Source organism: Muscardinus avellanarius, assembly GCF_963383645.1.
Source record: "Muscardinus avellanarius genome assembly, chromosome: 4".
In the NCBI taxonomy this organism is placed as follows: Eukaryota; Metazoa; Chordata; class Mammalia; order Rodentia; family Gliridae; genus Muscardinus; species Muscardinus avellanarius.
In genome coordinates, this window is record NC_137789.1 from 48,006,100 (window position 1) to 48,025,374 (window position 19,275).

Here is a 19,275-nt window from a genome sequence, read left to right on the forward strand (position 1 = left end):
GTATCAGGATAAATTCAGAAACTGAGGATGCACTTCAGTATCTTTCTCAAATTATTCACAATTCAGAACTTGTAAGGACAGTCTTCTACAGTGAGGTTTAAAGTCTCCAGCTCTTTGTCCTATGCATTTTTATACTTCCAAAACTCTCATGATTGGGAGAATTTGTCGATTTGCAAAATCGGCTTGCAAAGAGGAACATATTGCCTTATTTCTATTGGCAATACCATTGGGAACTTAGAAAGAGAAGTTACAGGGTAAACTTAGCCAAAATATTTTTTATTTAAATTCAGCTTCCTAAAGCTATGCCTCATTACATTGATTTTTTTTTTATTTGCAGTACTGGGGAAAGAACCCAGGGGCATTCTACTTCCAAACTACATCCCCAGCACTATTTTTTATTTGTTACTTTGAAACAGGGTCTCACTAAGTTGCAGAAGGCCTTGGATTCACTAAGTAGCTGAGGTTGTCAGAGAACCACTATCCTCCTGTCTCAGCCTCCCAAGTACTGGGATTTTTAAGTACATGTGATATCAAACCAGGCTTGCATTGACTTTTAAAAGCTCTTTAGATATTTTCTGTGCTATATACTCTCAAAGTTTATCCCCTCTTTGCTTCCAGAAAGAGTCATGAGGATTAACTGGCAGCAGCATTCATCATTTGACATTTCATGCTCCCTGCTGGCTTTCCTTTCAAGCTCTAAAAGAAGATCAACTATGAATCATGGAGATGAGGAAATGGGTTTAAACCTCTTCAGAAATAACACTCACTCAAGCATGAGTAGAGACACTGCATAATGGTGGTATTTGACTAAACTACACAGCAACTAATAAAAAGAAAGTTTAGATTGATATATAAAGGTTTTTGTGTTTTATCATGATTTTCTAAAGAGAATCAGAAACAAGACTAGCCCATATGTAAATAAGGCAGTTTTTATGAGAATTTTGAGAATACTTTAAAAGTTGGGATATAGATATGGCTTTGATTTTTTTGCATAAGATGAGTATTTTTAATGTTATTCCATTATAAAATGTAAACTATTATTTTAACTTGGAAGAGCACTATTAAAACTTCATTCTGAGCAGTAGTCTAATTATGAACATAGGAGAGCATTCTGATATTCTCAAAAATACAAAGAAATAAAATTTACATAGAGAGATAGCATGACTAATATTGATAGCAATTTATCCTTGAAATAAAGTTTATAGCAGTCATGAAGTTATTTTTATCTTTATTGCCTCTTTACCCATCAGACATAATATGAATTAGAACTAAGTACTTTAATAGCTAGTTCAACAGAATGCCTTTGATGATTATTTCTTTTAAACTGAATACCAACTGCTGGTTTCCTAATTTATAGAAAATTTCACAGCAGCAGAAGAAACTCAGGATGAGACTGAAATATACTGGAGAATGAAAGTATATGTCATATATTCAACGAAAAATAGTTCATAGGCACATTTTACGTTCAGAATTTTACATTCAGTTATTTACATTCAAAATATTCAATCCATCCTGGCTTAATTATAATCCTTTTAGAGATGAGGGCTGCAACTATGATACTTATGGTACTCACTGGGCACATGAAATTAACACTTAAAACATACAGTCAGATAATAAATATACAAGAGTAAAAGCACATATATATGTATATTATATGTATATATACATATATACTCTGAACATGACTGGCATTTATTTAACCATTTAAAAGGTGGACAGTTTTTAAAAAAATATTTTTCCCAAACCTAGTAACTCCTGGTAAATATATATAACCCCAAAAATGAAAATACATGTCCAGAAAATAATACACATATGTATGCCTAGTACCATTATTTATAATAGCAAAAGGGTAGAAACAACTCAAAGATTAATCAACTGAAAAGAGGATAAAAATATAGTAATTTGTTTTCTATACAACTGAATACCTTTTGACAATAAAAATAAAACTACTGCCGGGTGTGGTGGCACACGCTTGTAATCCCCGCACTTGGGAGGCGGATACAGGAGGATTGTGCAGGTTCGAAGCCAGCTGCACTGGCTTAAAAGACCCTTTTTCCAAATTTTAAAAAGTATAAAAATAGGTCTGGGAGTGTAGCCTGGAGGTAGAAGGGCTTCCAGGAACCCCAGTACCACTATATATATAGATATATAGATATATAGATATATACAAACCTTGAAAAGCTTAAGTGAAAGAAGCTATCAATAAAGATGATACTGTATGATTTCATCTAAACGAAATGTGAAGAATAGGAAAGCTAACAGGTATTGAGATAATAGAATGTCTCAAATTTAAAAAGAATGATGGTCATTTAACTCCAGGAACATACTAAAAACTTTTTAAAGGCATACTTTTTAAAGGCAAATCTTGAAGCGACAAATGGATGTCATAAAAGTATTGCACCTTTGCTGATTCTGGAACGGATAGGAGTGCGGACTGAACACGGGAAAGCAAAATAAAACAAGGAAGTACGTGACCATAAAATGAATGCTTAGTCTCAAAGATGAAAGTTTTTACCAAAAAGGATAGACTAAAACCAGAAAACAAACAAGTGATCCCAGTGTACTGAAAGAGAAGTCCCCCAACACTCTTCCTGCTTATTCTTCCAATATAACACTCAGTTGGACCCACCTTACCATATTCTGGTTGATACCAACTTTATCAACTTTTCCATTAAAGCCAAATTGGACTTAAAACAGTCAATGATGGATTCTCTATATGCCAAGTGTATTCCTTGTATAACTGTGTAATGGCTAAAATTGAAAAACGGGCAGAAGTATGAAGTGGTTTAAGAATCACCAAGGACACACAGCTTGAAGATCACCATGCACACACAAAGGAACCTAAGCAGATGTCTGCTTAGCACAAAGAGTAACTCAGCACAATTGTTACATCATGGCCATGGATGATCAGGACCTTAAATAAGCATCCACAAGATCCCTAGAGTTCCTATCATGTAGACTTCTAGCCATAGGCACAACATTGAGTGGATGGCAGATGGATGAGAAGAAGAAAGTGAAATTATCTATAGTGATTGGTAAGTAGTGTATGGCCTCTTAGTATCTTCCTTCTTCATTGACCCAGACTTCACCATGAGACTGTGACTGCAGACTTTTGTAAAAAGCAACTGTAAGGTTAAAAACCTGATAATCATATAATTTCTGTTGTAATTATTCCAAATATAATCCCCAATTAGGAAGAATAACCTGGCAAATGCAATAACTAACAAATTCATAGTTTACAAATTGCTTTTGAAAATAATATTTTATTTGATTCTTACAGTTACCTAGCAACAGAAATATCATCATGATCTCCATTTTGCTGCTGAGTAAAGTAAGGTTCAGAGAATTTCTGAAGCTGACTGAAAGTTATTTTTTACTGAAATCATTTAGTGGCAGAATACAACTTATGCCCAGGGCTTCTGGTGTAAAATCTAATTTTAAAAATATCCTTTTTCCTCATTTCCCCTCCCATCCCCCTCAATTAGTTCACCTTATTTGCTCATCTGTGGTTTCTCCTTCCTTGTCTAGAGTTCCTCTTATGACCCTTTTTCTCTCTAGCTTCTACATATGAGGGAGAGCATCCTAATTTTTACGTTTTGTCACTGACTAGTCACTTGGCCTTTTGCTTTTGTTGCCTTTAAGATTCTCTCCTTAGATTCTGTTAGTCAGTTTGACTATTTTGTGGTGTAGTGAACCTTTTCTCTGATTGTGTCTAAAGGGGGTTCTATATGTTTTCTGTATCTGAGTAGCAACCTCTTTTTCAATGTTTGGATAATTTTCTTATATTATTTCTTTGAAGAGATTGTTGATCCCTTTGATATCACTTCCTATTCTTTCTTCTATACCTATTAATCTTAGGTTGCCTCTTTTAAGATGGGCCCATATCTCTTCCATGTCCAATACATGGTGTGGAATTTTTTTCTAAATAATATACTATACATTCATTTTTGGAGTTATCATCTTCTAAGAGAGAGACTCTATTTTCCAAGTGGTTTAATCTATTGTTTATAGTTCATATTGATTCTTTCACTTCAATGATTGCATCCTTCACTTCCTTCCTAGCTTCTTTTTTATTTCTGTTTAGGAAAATTCCCTAATGTACTTGATGTACATTCATAAATATATCATAGACAATCAGTAAGCCAAACATGAGAAGGAGGAGGAGGGAAGGAAATGGGATGGGAATTGGGGAAAAGCTAAATAAGCGATGTGTGGAAGTATGCCTCTACCATCTTGTACCCCATTAAGATGTATGACGATAATGCACCAATATTTTTTAAAATCTTTTTTATTCATCCTTAAAAGGATCAAATAAAAAGCAAATAGTGCTGTAGTGTAAACTTGCTGTACCAAGAAAAGACTCCTTTTTTCCTTGCTAATTCTCCCCTGTAAGTCCATAAGAAAGAAAACATTTTCATGACCAAATTGAGAATTCTGTAAAGTAAGTGATCAAATTTAAATAATCTTCAAAATTAATTCATTTTAATTTTAATATTCTCAGTGTGTGTCAAGTTCATAAAATCATGGATATTCAATGTTAAAACTAGAGCTATCACTTACAGTGAGGAGGGGCAAATTTAAGGGAAGATTTTATTTTAAAGGTGGGTAGCAAAACCTAAAAGTAAGAAAAAATTAAATACAAAGTTAGCAAAAGGAAGGTAATAATAAATATTAAAGCAGACATAAATGTAAATGTTTTTTAATAAAAAAGCAATAGGGAAAAATCTATCAAATCTAGAGTTGGTTCTTCAAAAAGAATAATAATATTGATAAACCTGTAGGTAGATTTGCTAAGGAAAAGAGAATACTCAAATAGCTAAAATGAAAAATGATAGTAGAGCTTTACTACTAATTTTACAGATATAAGAATAAAAATAGTACTATAAGAAACTCCATTGCCAATAAATCGTATGATCTAAAGTAAACAAATCTCTAGAAACATACAACCCACTAAAATTGAACCACAAAGTGGACATTCTGAGCAGAAATATAACTAGTAAAAAGATTGTATTAGTAATCAAAAATCTTAACAGTGAAAAATTTCTAGGACCAGTTGGCTTCACTAGTGAAATATACAAAACATTTTAACAATTAACACCAAACATTCTCAACTCTTCCAAAAACAAAAAGAACAAAATCACTTCCTAACTCATTTTTTGAGGTTATCAAAGCCTGATATCAAAGCCAGGCATAGAGACTACAAGAAAGCTAAACTACCAGCCAGTGTCTTTTATGAATAGTGATGCAAAAAACAAAAAACTAGCAAACAATTCAACAGTATACTAAGAAGAAGATTATATACAATGAACCAGGCATGGTGGCACATGCTTTTGGGAGGCTGAGACAGGAGGATTGCAGGTTTGTGACCAGCCTCAGCTACTTAGTGAGGCTCTTTGCAACTTAGAAAGACCCTGTTTCAAAACAAAATAAAGAATAAAAAATAATAAATTAACTAAAGATGAAGAATTTTCTATGCTAAAAATTATAAAGTATTTCAGAAAAAATTAAGATGCAAAAAAAAGAAAAACACCCTTCATTGAGTCTTAATATCATCAATATATCAATAACAACCCAAAGAGACCTATGAATTCAATTCCATCTCTACTCAAATCCTGATCTTTTCTTTGTTTTCCTTGCAGTGCTAGGGATTGAACCCAGTGGCATTCTACCTCTGAGCCTATTTTTTATTCTTTTATTTGAAACAAGGTCTAAGTTGCAAAGGATCTCACAAGTATTTGAGTCTGGCCATGAATCTGCTATCCTCCTGTCTAACCCTCCCAAGTACTTAGATTACAAGTGTGTGCTACCACACCTGGCTTGAGAAATTTGTTTTAAAATTCACATGAAATATTAGTGAACTCTGAATAGCCAAACAACCTTAAAAAAGTACAAAGAAGTCTGACACATCTTGATTTAAGACTTACCACATAGCTACAATAATCAAAATAGTCTGATATTGGCAAAAAGATAGACATATAAACTAATGAGATAGAACTGAAAGCTCAGAAATGAACCCTGGCATACATGATCAAATGATTTTTGGAAAGAGTGCCAAGATTTGTAAAGAAAAAAAAATAATGATTATTTTAATATATACAAATAATGCTCGAAAAATTACATATCTATGTGCAAAAGAGTGAAGGTGGATCCTTATCTTTGACCATACACAAGTTAATTCAAAGTGGATTAGGGACGTATGGTTAAGAACTAAAACTATAAAACTTTTATAATAAAACACTGGAAAAAGGCTTTCTTACACTGGATTTTGCAATAATTTATTGCAACAAGAAAAAAATTATAAATTGAACTATATTAAAGTTAGAATCTTCTAAACAGCAAAAGATATAATCAACAAAGTGAATTGATCTACAAAATGAGAGAGAATATTTGTGACTCATATATCTAGTAAGAGAATAATATACATAATACTAAAGACCCTTTACAAAGCAATGAAATAATCAGATTGAAAAGTGGTCAAAGAGCCAGGCATGGTGACCATGAGTACTTGGGAGAATGAGACAGGAGGATCGCAGGTTTGAGGCCAGCCTCAGCCTCTGCAACTTAGTGAGACTTTGTTTCAAAACAAAAAATAAAAAAGCATAGGGCTGGTGGTGTAGCTCAGAGGCAGAATGCCCATGGGTTCAATGCCCAGGAGTACCAAAAAGAAGAAAAAAGAAAACTTGTCAAAAAATATAAATAACATTTCTCCAAAGAAAATATACAAATGGCCAATAAACATTAAAAAAATTCCCCATCACTAATCATTAGGAAAAGGTAAACAAAAAACACAATGAGATGCTACTCCATTTCTATTACAAGGACTACTATAAAAGAAACAAACCAACAACATTTCTTCAAAACAGAAATTAACAATTGTGGTAAAGCATGTGGAGAAATGGAGCTTTTATACACTGTTGGTGGGACTGTGGAAGCTATATCCACTATCAAAACAGTAGAGCAATTCTTCAAATATTTAAAAATAGGATTACCATATGGCTCAGCAATTCCATTTCTTGTTATATTATCAAAGAATTGAAAACCAGGACTTGATTATTTGTGCACTTATGTTCACAGAAGCATTATTGATAATTAGAAGGAACTCAAGTGTCTGCTGAACAGATAAGTAAAATGTGGCATAAGTTCAGCCTTAAAAATGAAAAATATTTGGAACCATGCTATAACTTTAATGAACTCTGAAGACATTATGCTAAGTAAAATAAGCTAGTCATAAAATCATAAATATTATTGTATGGTTCTTTTGATATGAGGTATCTAGAGTAGTCAAATTCATAGAGACAGAAAGTAAAAGGGTATTTTGCAGGTGTTATGTGAAGGAGGAAAAGAATGTTATTATTAAATACGTTTAGGATTTCAGTTAAGGAAGACAGAGCACATCAACAATGTATACCTAAACACTACAGAACTGTACACTTAGCAATGGCTAAAATGGTAAGTTCAATGGCATGTATATTTTCTTGCAATAAAAACATATCCTAAAGTGGACATCAAGCATAGAACTTGTTAAAGCAAAGATGGAAAAAGCAGAAAATAAAGACCAAGAAGCATCTAGATAAAGATTCTTGTACTAGACTCACAACCAGTCATTTGAAAAAAAAATAAGAATAGTTGAAGCTCTGAGTTACACTCTGAAGTTGGTATTCTATAATATCCCATATTGTCTGCTAATGTTGACTTAACACAGTACTGCACATCAGGTGGCTTAAACAATAGAAATTTATTTTCTCACAGTTCTAATAGGCTAGAAATCCAAGGTCAAAATGCTGGGAAGACTGTGTTCTGGTGAGGACTCATTTCTGGTTTGCAAATGGCTGCCTTCTTCCTGTGTTTCTATATGGCCTTTTCTTTGAGTATACAGACTCTTGGTGCCTCTCTTTATCATACAAAGACAACTGTTTTATTATATTAGGGTCCCACCCACATTATCTACTTTATATTATTGCATTGTAGTCATACATCTTAGAGGAGTATTTCCAATCACCCTTATGTAGGGGCTAGGGCTTCAACATGTGAATTAGAGGAAACAAAGTTCAATCCATTAATAGACTACCCTACCTACTTTTACAAACTACTCCACAGCACAATTATAGTAAACAATTGCTGGCAAAAGTCCAATAATTCTTGTAGGATAAATCTTAGAAAATTCTCATTTGCTAGTAAAGTAATCAGGATTGTGTTGCCAAGTGAATAGAAATTTTAAAGAAAGTAAATTAGTTGAAAATACAGTATACAGTTGTTCTCTGGGGGAAAGTGCAGGCTCAATTATTAAATAAGAAAGCACAGAGCATTGCACCTTTGCACTGGGCCACATCCATCAGTCTAGCTCACTGCATCTTCATCCATCATTTGGTACAGTAGAAATAAAATTGCTATAACAGAACATCAATGTAGACTGCTTTGAAACTAAATGCTTCATTTCAATAAATGTCTTGGCTGCTTCTATGATTCCACCTTATAATGCAATAACCTTGTCTGTGGTCCACATATTTAAAGTTTGAGAATATTTGGTTAGATGGACAAAATAAAAGCTTCAACCCACTAACTATATACTTCAAGAATATTTTCAGCCATTTACAGTTTTTTATGTTCCCTTGTCAAAAAATTGGTTGGTTGCTAGCTTGCTAGTTATACTGTACCTTAGCTGAACCACATCAACCTGAGATCCATAAACATGAATTTGCTCTTGTCCCTTGGGTTCTGTCTAGTTTTTCCAGTCTATTTAAAGACCCTAACAATAGAACACATCTTATTGACCATTATAATATCCTAAAGCTCATGATTTTCCATTTTTGATAGCCATTTATTTATACTAAGAAAGCAAAACTTTGCAAATTTACTTACAGGAAGGAATACAATATAGAACATGTTACATTTCCTAATAATTTCTCACTGCTGAAGAAAGCTGAAATGTTTCTCTTTGGATGGTGAAGGGTTATAGAAAAAAATTTTAATGTTTTGATGTGTTTATCTTATTTAAAATGTTTATTTTGTAAACAAGATGCACATTACCAGAAATAGAATGTCATTCTTTTATCAGATTTTAGAGTATTGATAGCAGATGTTTGATGATAAAATTGTTGATTAATTTGATTCCTAAGAAATCACTTGAATTGAGCCGGGCATGGTGGCACATGCTTGTAATCCCAACATTCATTCGGGATGCTGAGACCTGGAGGATCGCGGTTCACAGACAGCCTCAGCTACTTAGTGAGGTCCTCTGCAACTCAGTGAGACCCAGGTTTCAAAATAAAGAATAAAAAAAAAAATAGGGCAAGGGGTATAGCTCGGAAGTAGAATGCCCCTGGGTTCCATCCCCAGACCCACACACACACAAAAAAAAATCACTTGAATCTTTTGTAAAGTCATATTATCACAGAGAAATACCTAGTAATATATACATTGCAATGACAGAAAAATTGAAGCTTTTTAATAGTAATAATTATAATAAAATAACTATTATTTTAATTGCTATTGCATTTATTTTGCTCTGTGATTAATATTCAAATAAAATTTATCTAAAATGAGTGTAATTTTTATTCTTTGATAAGAAATCATTCAATACAATTACTGAATACATACAATGTACAAATCTCAGCAATCATCTCTGAGCATAAATTAGTGCCTCAAAAAAAGTTTCAAATGGCTAATACAAAAACAACTCTTTTTTAAAGTTCACAGGTTTTTTGTTTTGAAACCTGATTTCCCCCATACAACATACATTAAATTTGCATGACTCACAAACATAATATTTTGAGTGTTTTATTCCTTCAGTTCTCCATGACTACCACTAATACCAAATTATAAGTGATATCTATTTCTTCCTAGTGTGGTTTTATCACTGCTGGAAAATATTAAAAACAGAAAAAGATCTCATATTGATTTCCTCTTGAGGGTTCTGCAATGTGGCTCTCTTTCTCTACCAGGCCTTAACTTTCTTCAGGGAAAAGTAGAAGTGGCTAGCCAGAGGCAAAAATACTGAGTTAGGAAGAAGTTGTGCTTATCTAACTCTTTTCAGTTCACTGGCACTTTATGTACATCATGAAAGAAAAAAAGAAGCAGACAAAGAAAAACAAGATGAGAGAAAGGGAAAAGGTGCCTCCCCTGAGCTGCAATAGCTCAGTGTAAAGGAGTCAGAGTCTTCTCTGCTGTAGTTTGAGAAACTGCACTCAGAAAACAGGGAGATCAAAAAGGAAAATGTTCCCCCTCAACATTACGTTTTGTGAAGGATTTCCCCAAAGATTATTCAAGCTTTCCTATGGGAAAAAAATCAGAGTTCATTGATTCAGATGGTCATCTTTGCCTGTGGGATTAAAATCAAATGGACGTAGATATTTTTCTTGGCTGAAGACCTCAAAAGAATATGGAAGAGATGTGGTGATGGTAGACTACAGATAAGGGCAAGTACTGGCTTCATTCAGAGTCTTTCTGCAATCAATGAAGAAAATTTTCTATTATAAATTCAACAAACGCAGGAATGCATTGTATATCCAGGCCCAGAATATCTTCAAACATGATAAAAATTATGCAAAGTATTGCTGTTAGAATTAAAATACATAATTTACAATTGTTTGATCTTTATCTACTTGGTTAAGGATAGATAGATGATAGATAGCATTAATCAATTTGGAGATAGTGAATTTCAAGTATGGTAAATAGTGTTAAATTGCTAAAACTATTTCTTTGGGTCAATTGCAGTGAACACCACAACAGAAATTGAAAATGCAGTGTGTTAGTTCTCTGATGCAATTTTATACAGAATAACTTAGATTTCTGTTTTGAATATTAGGAAACTGCTTTAAATTGGAAATATATAGAGCTGTCTTGAAACAATTATATGTAAGTAAGTGAATTCATCATTGGTAATATTTTTAACAAACATGAAGCTTACCTCTGAGACAATGGCACAGGTCAAAGTTGATAATCTCAAGGTATTTACCCCAACAACATTGCCTCAAGACTTTTCTCAAGCCCCACTGGATTGTTCCATGTTACTACTGATCTTCAGTGTTCACAAATTCAAGTCCCTAACCAAGGTTTTCTCTCCATTTTTGTTATTCCCATTTCTTTTTTTTTGAGGGGGGGGGTACTAGGGATGGAATTCCCATCCACAGTATTCTACCTCTGAACTATACTTTCAGCATTATTTTTTATTCTAGGTTGCAGAGGGCCTCACTAAGTAGCTGAGGCTAGCTGTGAATCTGTGAGCCTCCTGTTGAGGAGGTAGAAAGGAAATAAGCAGATAGAAAAAAGTCCTCGGTAGAAAAAAGTTAATTTCCTGAGTTTTCTGAGGGGCGACAAATGCCTGAAACTCCAAAGGCTCAGAGATAAGAAGGCCAGAGCTTCACAAAGCTATCTGTTTACTAATCAACCAACCCAGGAGCCAGCACAGAGCAAGTGGACACTCCTACTGAATGAAAGGAGATGAGACCCTTCAAAGGACTTGCAAATACCCTATGCAAATTCTCCTTGGAATCCCAAAAGTCACCCTAACCAAAAGCGGACTTGCAAGCGGTCAGGCCTTGCCTGACTGGACGACAAATTGGGGACTTTCCCTCTCAGGACCCCCTCACCTTTTGGGGAGCTGTTCTCTCTCTCGAAGGTCATGTTGGCCCTGAGAGAAGGCAGAGTGCATCTGAGGACACGTGGCTCGGGCAACTCTCAAGTAGTGACCTAAAGGCCTCTGCTGGACATCATGGCTGACCAGGCCCCTAGGGGTGACCTGTACCTCTTTTCTGGCAGATCGTGTGGACTCTGGGAGAAAGTAGCTTGCAACTGATGGGCACTTGGCTCAGGCGACACTCGGGTAGTCACTCTGAAGGCAGCTACTGGACCCCGGAGTTCCAACCGCCCCTTTGGGGTGTTCGGCCACTTTTCTCTATTTCCTTCTGGAAGATCGCTTGGACTCTGGAAGAAAGCAGCCTGCACCTGAAGGCAATTTGGCTTGGGCTACTCTCAAGTATTGTCCTGAAGGCAGCTGCTGGACCCAGAGTTCCAGCCCCTTTGGGGATGTTCAGCCACTCTTCCCCCATTCCCTGTGCTTCCAATAAACCTTTTACTCCCCTTTCTGAGGTCTGCGGGTGTCATTCTTCGCTCACCGTAGACAAGAGCTTGGGAGGAAACGCCAAGTTCCTTCTTAGGGAACTCCATTTCATCTCGAGGAAACGCCAGATTTCCTCTCAAGAAAACCCCCGTTTCACTGTCTCAGCCTCCCAAATGTTGGGATTACAAACATGCATCACAACATGAGGCTGTTAACATAGGTTTCTGACAAATACTATAAGATGCCTTCTTTATGCTTTCTATAAAACAGAAACAATAATATGTATACCTTTCTTTTTTCATATAGAGTATAAATGACGTGATAATGTAGAAATTTCTAACAAGGAATCTAAAATTCATAAATATGACCCTCTGTTAAAAAAAAAAAAAAAATGCCCCTCGCCGGGTGTGGTGGCGCATGCTTGTAATCCCTGAGCTTGGAAGGCGGAGACATGAGGATCATGCTGGTTCGGAGCCAGCCTTGCTGGCTTAAGAGACCCTGTTTCCAAATAAAAAAATATAAAATAGGTCTGGGAGTGTAGCCCAGAGGTAGAAGGGCTTCCAGGAACGCCAGTATCGCCAAAAAAAAAAAAGAAGAAGAAAAAAAATGCCCCTCAAAAATCGTAAGCATAAATCATCAAATTAATAGATTAAAAATACTAATTAATCATTTCCCTATGTCAGGCATTGTTGTTGATGACATAAAAACAAATAAAGGGAGTCATTTTCTCAAAACTTTTACCATATAATAAAGGAAATAAATAAATAAATAAATATAAAGTGGCAAATTTTAGAGTGTGGCTCCTAAAGCATAATGTTGAGCTTACCCTGAATATTAAAGGGGAACTTAGCTGGAAGTGATATATGAATAGCGTCAAGAAAGAAGTTTCCCCTGGGCTGGGGTTGTAGCCCAGCTTGGCTATCATGAATGAAGCCTTGGGTTTAATCTTCAACACTCCAAAAAGAAAAAAACATTCTCTGGCTCCTCAGTTCTCCCATGTCTCCAGTAATGTATAGCAGACAGCTATGTAGCTAAATGTTTAGCTCCAATGATGGGTCAGCTATAAACTGGGTCTATAGGGTTGGGGAGTGTCCAGAGAATGCATAAGATGAGAAGACAACAAAATACAGATCTCAGAAGATTTAATGGACGCATGTGCTAACTTTGCAATATGTCCACTGGGCTAGGTTAAATTATGTTTCCCAAAACATTCTATTCTTTTGTATTCTGATTCGAGATTGGACTGTAGAGTCTCTTGCTAGAATTGGAGGGCAGAAAGGAAGCTACAGTTACTTTGAAGAACACACTTATTGTTGCTTATCTCTAGTGTGACTCAGTGGCATGAGGCAGCAGCTGGACCTATAATCACTCTCCCTTCTCCCTGGATTTACCTTCCCTTTCCCTGACCCAGAGGAGGTGCATGTTGTTTGGAACTTCAAGGTGAGAGCCCAGGCTTCTTTAGGATATGTTCATTGACAGAGTCAGCCTGTTTGATTTCAGTTATCATAATTTCACAAGGTGAATTCATATTGCAGCATATAATAGCATTTATTCCTTTTAATTTTTTTATTTTAAATTTTATTTTAAAATTGTACATGGATAATATTGAAAATGGCATATATTCACACAGTGCTTGGTGACCTAACCCCCGGTTCTTCCCCCCCACTCCCAACAATGAGTGTCCAAGTTGACCATACTACATTCAAACTTTTACACATATTCAAATGTAGCTCCTCAATTAATCAACCTCAGCCTTCTTCCTTTCCTACCCTTCCATTCTAGCTTTGCTGAGGTTTTCCCTTCATTATCTGGAACCCTCTGGTATTCCTAATATTCCCTAGTTTGGGTATATGAGAGAAAACATATGTCCCTTCTCATTCAGTGCTTGGCTGATCTCACTTAACATAATGTTCCCCAGGTCTTTCCATTTTCTTGTGAATTACATGATTTTAATCTTCTTTATTGCTGAGTAGAATTCCATTGTGTGTATTTCCCATAATTTTGCAATCCATTCATCTGTTGATGGAGACCTGGGTTGGTTCCATATTTTGGCTATTATGAATTGTGCTGCTATGAATATGGGTATGCATATGTTACTGTAGGTCTCTGATGTCAACCCCTTGGGAAAAATACCCAGGAGTGGTAAAGCCAGATCATATAGTAGATGCATTCCAAGTTTTCTAAGAAATCTCTTTATTTTAATATTTTGTGGCACAGGAACTTTCTGCCTCTGAGATATACTCCTAGATAGACCTATTTTACTTTTTTTATTTTGAAATAGGGTCATAATAAGTTGTTATGAGTCTCGTGACATTGCTGAGGCTGTCTTCTAACCTGCAGTATTCATGATCCAGCTTTCCAAGTTCTGGGATTATAGATGGTGTCACCACATCCAGCTTTTAAATGGCTGACATTTCATACTATGGACATATCATGATTTTCTATTCATTGATCTGTTGACGATCATTTATATTGCTTCCACTTCTTAGAGTTATTGTAATAATGCTGCAATGAACATGAGATCTTGTCAGTTCTTTTGAAAATATACTCAAAAGTATAACTGTTGGATCATATAGTATTTCCTTCCTTCCTTCCTCCCTTTCTTCCTTCTTTCCTTTTTTAAAAACCAATATGTTGTTTTCCACATCAGCTAAACCATTTTACATTCTCACCAATAATGCAAATATTCTAATATATTTATCTCATTAACATTTGTTATTTTCCAGTTTTAAATAGTGGTTATCCTAGTAGGTGATAGGTGATATCACATTGTAGTTTCACTTAGCAGTTCCCTAATGATTAGTGTTGTTGAATATGTTTTCATATGCCTTTTGGCCATTTGTATATCTCTTCGGACAAATGTTTATTCAAATATATTATTCATTTTTAATCAGATTGTCTATTGTTGTGTTATAGGAGTTCTATTTATATTCTGAATACAAACTTATTATAAGATATGATTTACAAATATTGTCTCCCATTATGTAAATTGTCTTCACTCTTTATTGTTCATTTAATATACAGAAGTTTTAAATTTAATTTAGTCTAACATCTATTTTTCTTTTATTGTTTATGTTTTGGTGTCAAATAAGAAATCATTGTGGCAGAGCATGGTGGCATGCACTTGTAATCCTAGTACTTGGAAGGCTGAGATAGGAGGATGACAGGTTCATAACCAGCCTCAGCTACTTAATGAGGCCCTCTAAAACTTAGTGAGACCCTGTTTCAAAGTAAAGAATGAAAAAAAAAATAGGGCTGGGGTAAAATAGAGCTTGGAGGTAAAATGCCCCTGGGTTTAATTCACAATACTAAAAGAAAAGAAATAATTGTGTAGAGCAATTCTATAATTTTTCCTCTTATATTTCAAGTTTTACATTTAGACCTTTAATTCATTTTTAATTAAGTTTTGTCTATTGGATAGAGTAGGATCCAACTTTGTTCTTTTGCATGTGGATATCTAATTTTTCAAACATCATTTGTTGAAGTTACCATCCTTTCTCCGTTTTATTAGGCTTGGCAACTTTCTCAAAAATCATTTGAACACATATGTGAGTGTTTAATTTTGGACTTTTAAGTATAGTCCATTGGTCTATATTTCTTATTTTATGCCGGTATCATGTAGCTTTATAGTAATAGTAACAAAACCTAAGAAATGATAGTCTAGAGCAAAAATTTATAGAGTGGTCTCCTAACATTACCCAAGAGAATGAGACCTGACTCTGTGAGACTAAAGACTGCAGGTTTTATGGTATAAGGCAAAAGGACTAAATGGTTATTTAAAATATTGTTCAGATTCTTTGCTTCCCATGCACCAGTTTGAATATACTTTGACATCACAGACAAGTTTTGCTATTATAGAGGAAAATGTACTAACACAAAGATCATGATTCAGATCACCTTGAATTTTAGGTTTCTTAACATAAATTCACTAACAATTAGAATTTTGGTTAATATATTGATCTAATAAACTTGTCCTCTACTCTCAAACTATCTTGGATTATACTGACAGTTGGAATTTCTGTGCTTATAAACCCAAGATCTAGATAACTATTTCCTCATCAATTTTTTGTTCTGAGAGATCTTTTAGCAAAAATCTGTGGGGTTTTTTGAGAGTATGTTTCCTTTCTTCAGGAAACTTAGTTATTTCACAGCCATTTTTTATTAAATGAATGAATAAATGGATGGATGGATGGATGAATGAATGGGTTGAAGTAATCATTGTATAATCCAACTTAACAATATGTATTATATTTGAATACTTTTAATTTCTTTCAGGGAATAATATTTGAAACCAAGGGAATGAAATATTAATCCCTTTACTGCCTTGGAAATATTTTTCTGACATCTTTCTTATTTGAGGAGGACAAGTCTCATAAAAATGTAGCTTCAATAATATTGTAGCCTTGCTGCCTTGTTTTCATAGTATAACACTAAAGTAGAAGATGGTTTTAGATGTTGTAAGCCATGATAGTTCTCTCTCCAAATTTTGAGAACTTTGATTTCCCACGGGTTATTAGAGAGAGTCATAAGTGTACGGAGTAGGCTTACCTGGACAAAGATGTTTTCTTAAGCTTGGATGTGTGGGGGTGTGGTCAATTTCCAGACAAAAATGAGGTTTTCTCTCATAATATTCATCCTACACAGGTAATGTTGGTTCCCAATTATTTGTTCAAAATCTGTCCTCCAAACTATTGAACCTTAATGGGCAATACATTTCAGCAAAATGTCAGGTTACATCTTTGAGTAGATGAAACGATGACCCACTTAATGAGAGAGCTTCCTTAAGTTCCTGCACCATAGACAAAAGAATTTATTTTAATTTAACCTTTAAAATAAAGAACGAAAAACAGTGATTTCATGGTGACTGGTCTATTTAATATTCTCCATCTTCAATACAAAAGTAGTATTAACTAGGATTATGGATGGATTTTCAGGCTCTTCAGAAAAAAAATCAAGTGCGCACATATTTTAGAAATCTCGGTCTACTTGGATTAAAGGAAATACATAGATCAAGCTATCTACATTTCTCTGGTTTAGTTAGTGTATGCAAAGTAAGTTGGTGCAAGAGAATTAATTACAAACTCAGGCTAATTCTTTTTGCATCCTTATTAATCTGGTTAGGGTTTTTGTTCTATTAATGCAAACAGAGAAAGGTCAACAATTTCGCTAGGGGCATGTTCCAGGGCATGGGAATTAAGTAAAAAGTCATCCTTCATTCCCTCACTGGACTAAAAACAGCTTTAATTCTCAATTCTGACTTTTATATAATATGGAATGTGCTGTATTCACAAAGCATATAGTTTCTGAGCAACAATGAAGGTCATTTATTATAGGATTGTCAGCCAAGTTTGCAATGATTCTTTGATTAGTGAAAAGTGGTTCTGCATGTTATGCCTTGGGGATGTTTCTTTACTCTTTTTTTCTTCTCCAAGAAGATTTTGTGGATTGTACTAATGCTGCACATGAGAATTTTCAGTCTGAGATTTGCTCCATGATGTGCCAAAGGTGGTCAACAATAAAGTGGATCACTTGAATTAATTAAGAAAGTTTGTGTTTTTTCTCTAAGGGGGAAAATATTTTATTCCTTTAGAAACTCTCATGAAAGACAACCAAAACAGTTGCACAAAGCAAAACTCTTCTTCACTCTTAGAGTTTAAGAATGTAACCATTTTGCAGAAAACATTACAAGATGGTAGGTGAGTTTTTGAACTTTGAACTTCTCCCACTCCAACCCCTACCTACTATAAATCCACCCTGCTGTCTTACTCACATACAGACACCAATTATTTCTCTTCCTTATTGAGAACACACACCTTCATAGGATCAGTCAAAAGGATTTCACAAGAATACACTACTCAGCTTCAAGTCTTTACAAGAGCTCTATTCATTGGGTCGAATATGTATGGCAACTAAGAGATACTGTCTGCATTTTGAGCTAGGATGTGATTTCCTTCTAATTTCTAAAACTGTGTTTTTATCTATTTTTATATATTCTGGATATTCAGCAGATCCCAGGATAGGGAAACTGAGTCTAAGGTCACCCAGGGCATTGAAAGCTTCCTGGTAATCTGGTTGTCACTCCTACTCAGATCTCATAATTCAGTTGATCACTGGAATTTTGACACTATTCCAGAGTTCTGCTGTGAGGCCATATCTGAGCTCAGAAACTTTGGTACTCCAGTATAATACAGAATAAAAGAACCCATGTGTGTTTGCCTAACTGGCCTGCAGGTTTGACACTGAAAAACCTGGGTAACTAGCTCACTTGTCAGGGGCTGTAGGATGGGGCCAGAATGCCTCTCCTTCTATATCACCCTTCTACTTTTGTCAGGTTTGGAGTGCTCACCTATTGGATACCTGCTTTGAACCAGGCTCAGTGCTAGGAATCCACCATTCATTAGGACTAATTGACTTGAACAAATTCCTCTACAGAGGGGGTACAGAGAAGCATTGATCACCCCAAGAAACAATGCCATGCCTCCAACCTGCCTCAGCTTTCTGTGGCTCTAATTCCCTGATGGGATGGTGTTCTATCTAGAAACAAACCCACTTGATTGGAAGTTAGCTAATATGCCTGATTCTTACCAGTTCCTTACCTCAGTACTGACAACTGCTCCTCATTATCCCCAAATATTCTCAAAGATCCTACCTTTGTTTAGATAGGTTCTATGGGCCTAGACACTGACGTATACTTGACTGAGGTGGAAACTGCCACTGGCTCTCCCCACCAGTTCTAACTCCTTGGATGCTAATTATATGAATAATATTGATGAGATTATATGAATAATTATATGAATAATATTGATGAGAATAATATTGATTTTTATATTTACTATATAATTTATTCTTCATAAAAACTATGCTATCAGCAGCAGCATCTCTAGCTTATGAATAAGAAAAATGAGAGTCAGAAATATTATGCAATTTCTCATTATCTCTAGATAGGAGCTGGATTAAAACTCAGGTTATTTTACTCCAAAGTTCATGTTCTCATCCCTAAGAAATAGTGTGATATAGGATACCATGTAGGGTTTCAATCTTTGTGAATAAATGTGACCAAATGTCTGGGTTCTCCTAGAACTATAATGGTTTTAACTGAGAGACCTGAATCCTGGAGAACTCCCCAGTCTTAAAACACCCAGGTCTGTTGGCCATCCTAGCCAGTGTTACAGACCTTCTCTCTGGCCCCTTGTCTCTTCTTTGTGGCTCAAAATGGC

General features: G+C 35.1%; 1 pseudogene across 1 annotated transcript in view; it reads left to right on the forward strand.

Annotated features, from left to right (window-relative positions):
- LOC308262295 (rRNA-processing protein FCF1 homolog) overlaps positions 1–2,923 on the forward strand; it is a 56,649-nt pseudogene extending 53,726 nt beyond the window's left edge. The window contains exon 4 of the transcript in view: positions 2,426–2,923. The product of the transcript in view is annotated as an rRNA-processing protein FCF1 homolog (transcript). The remainder of the gene's footprint in view (positions 1–2,425) is intronic.
- The last annotated feature ends 16,352 nt before the right edge of the window (positions 2,924–19,275 follow it).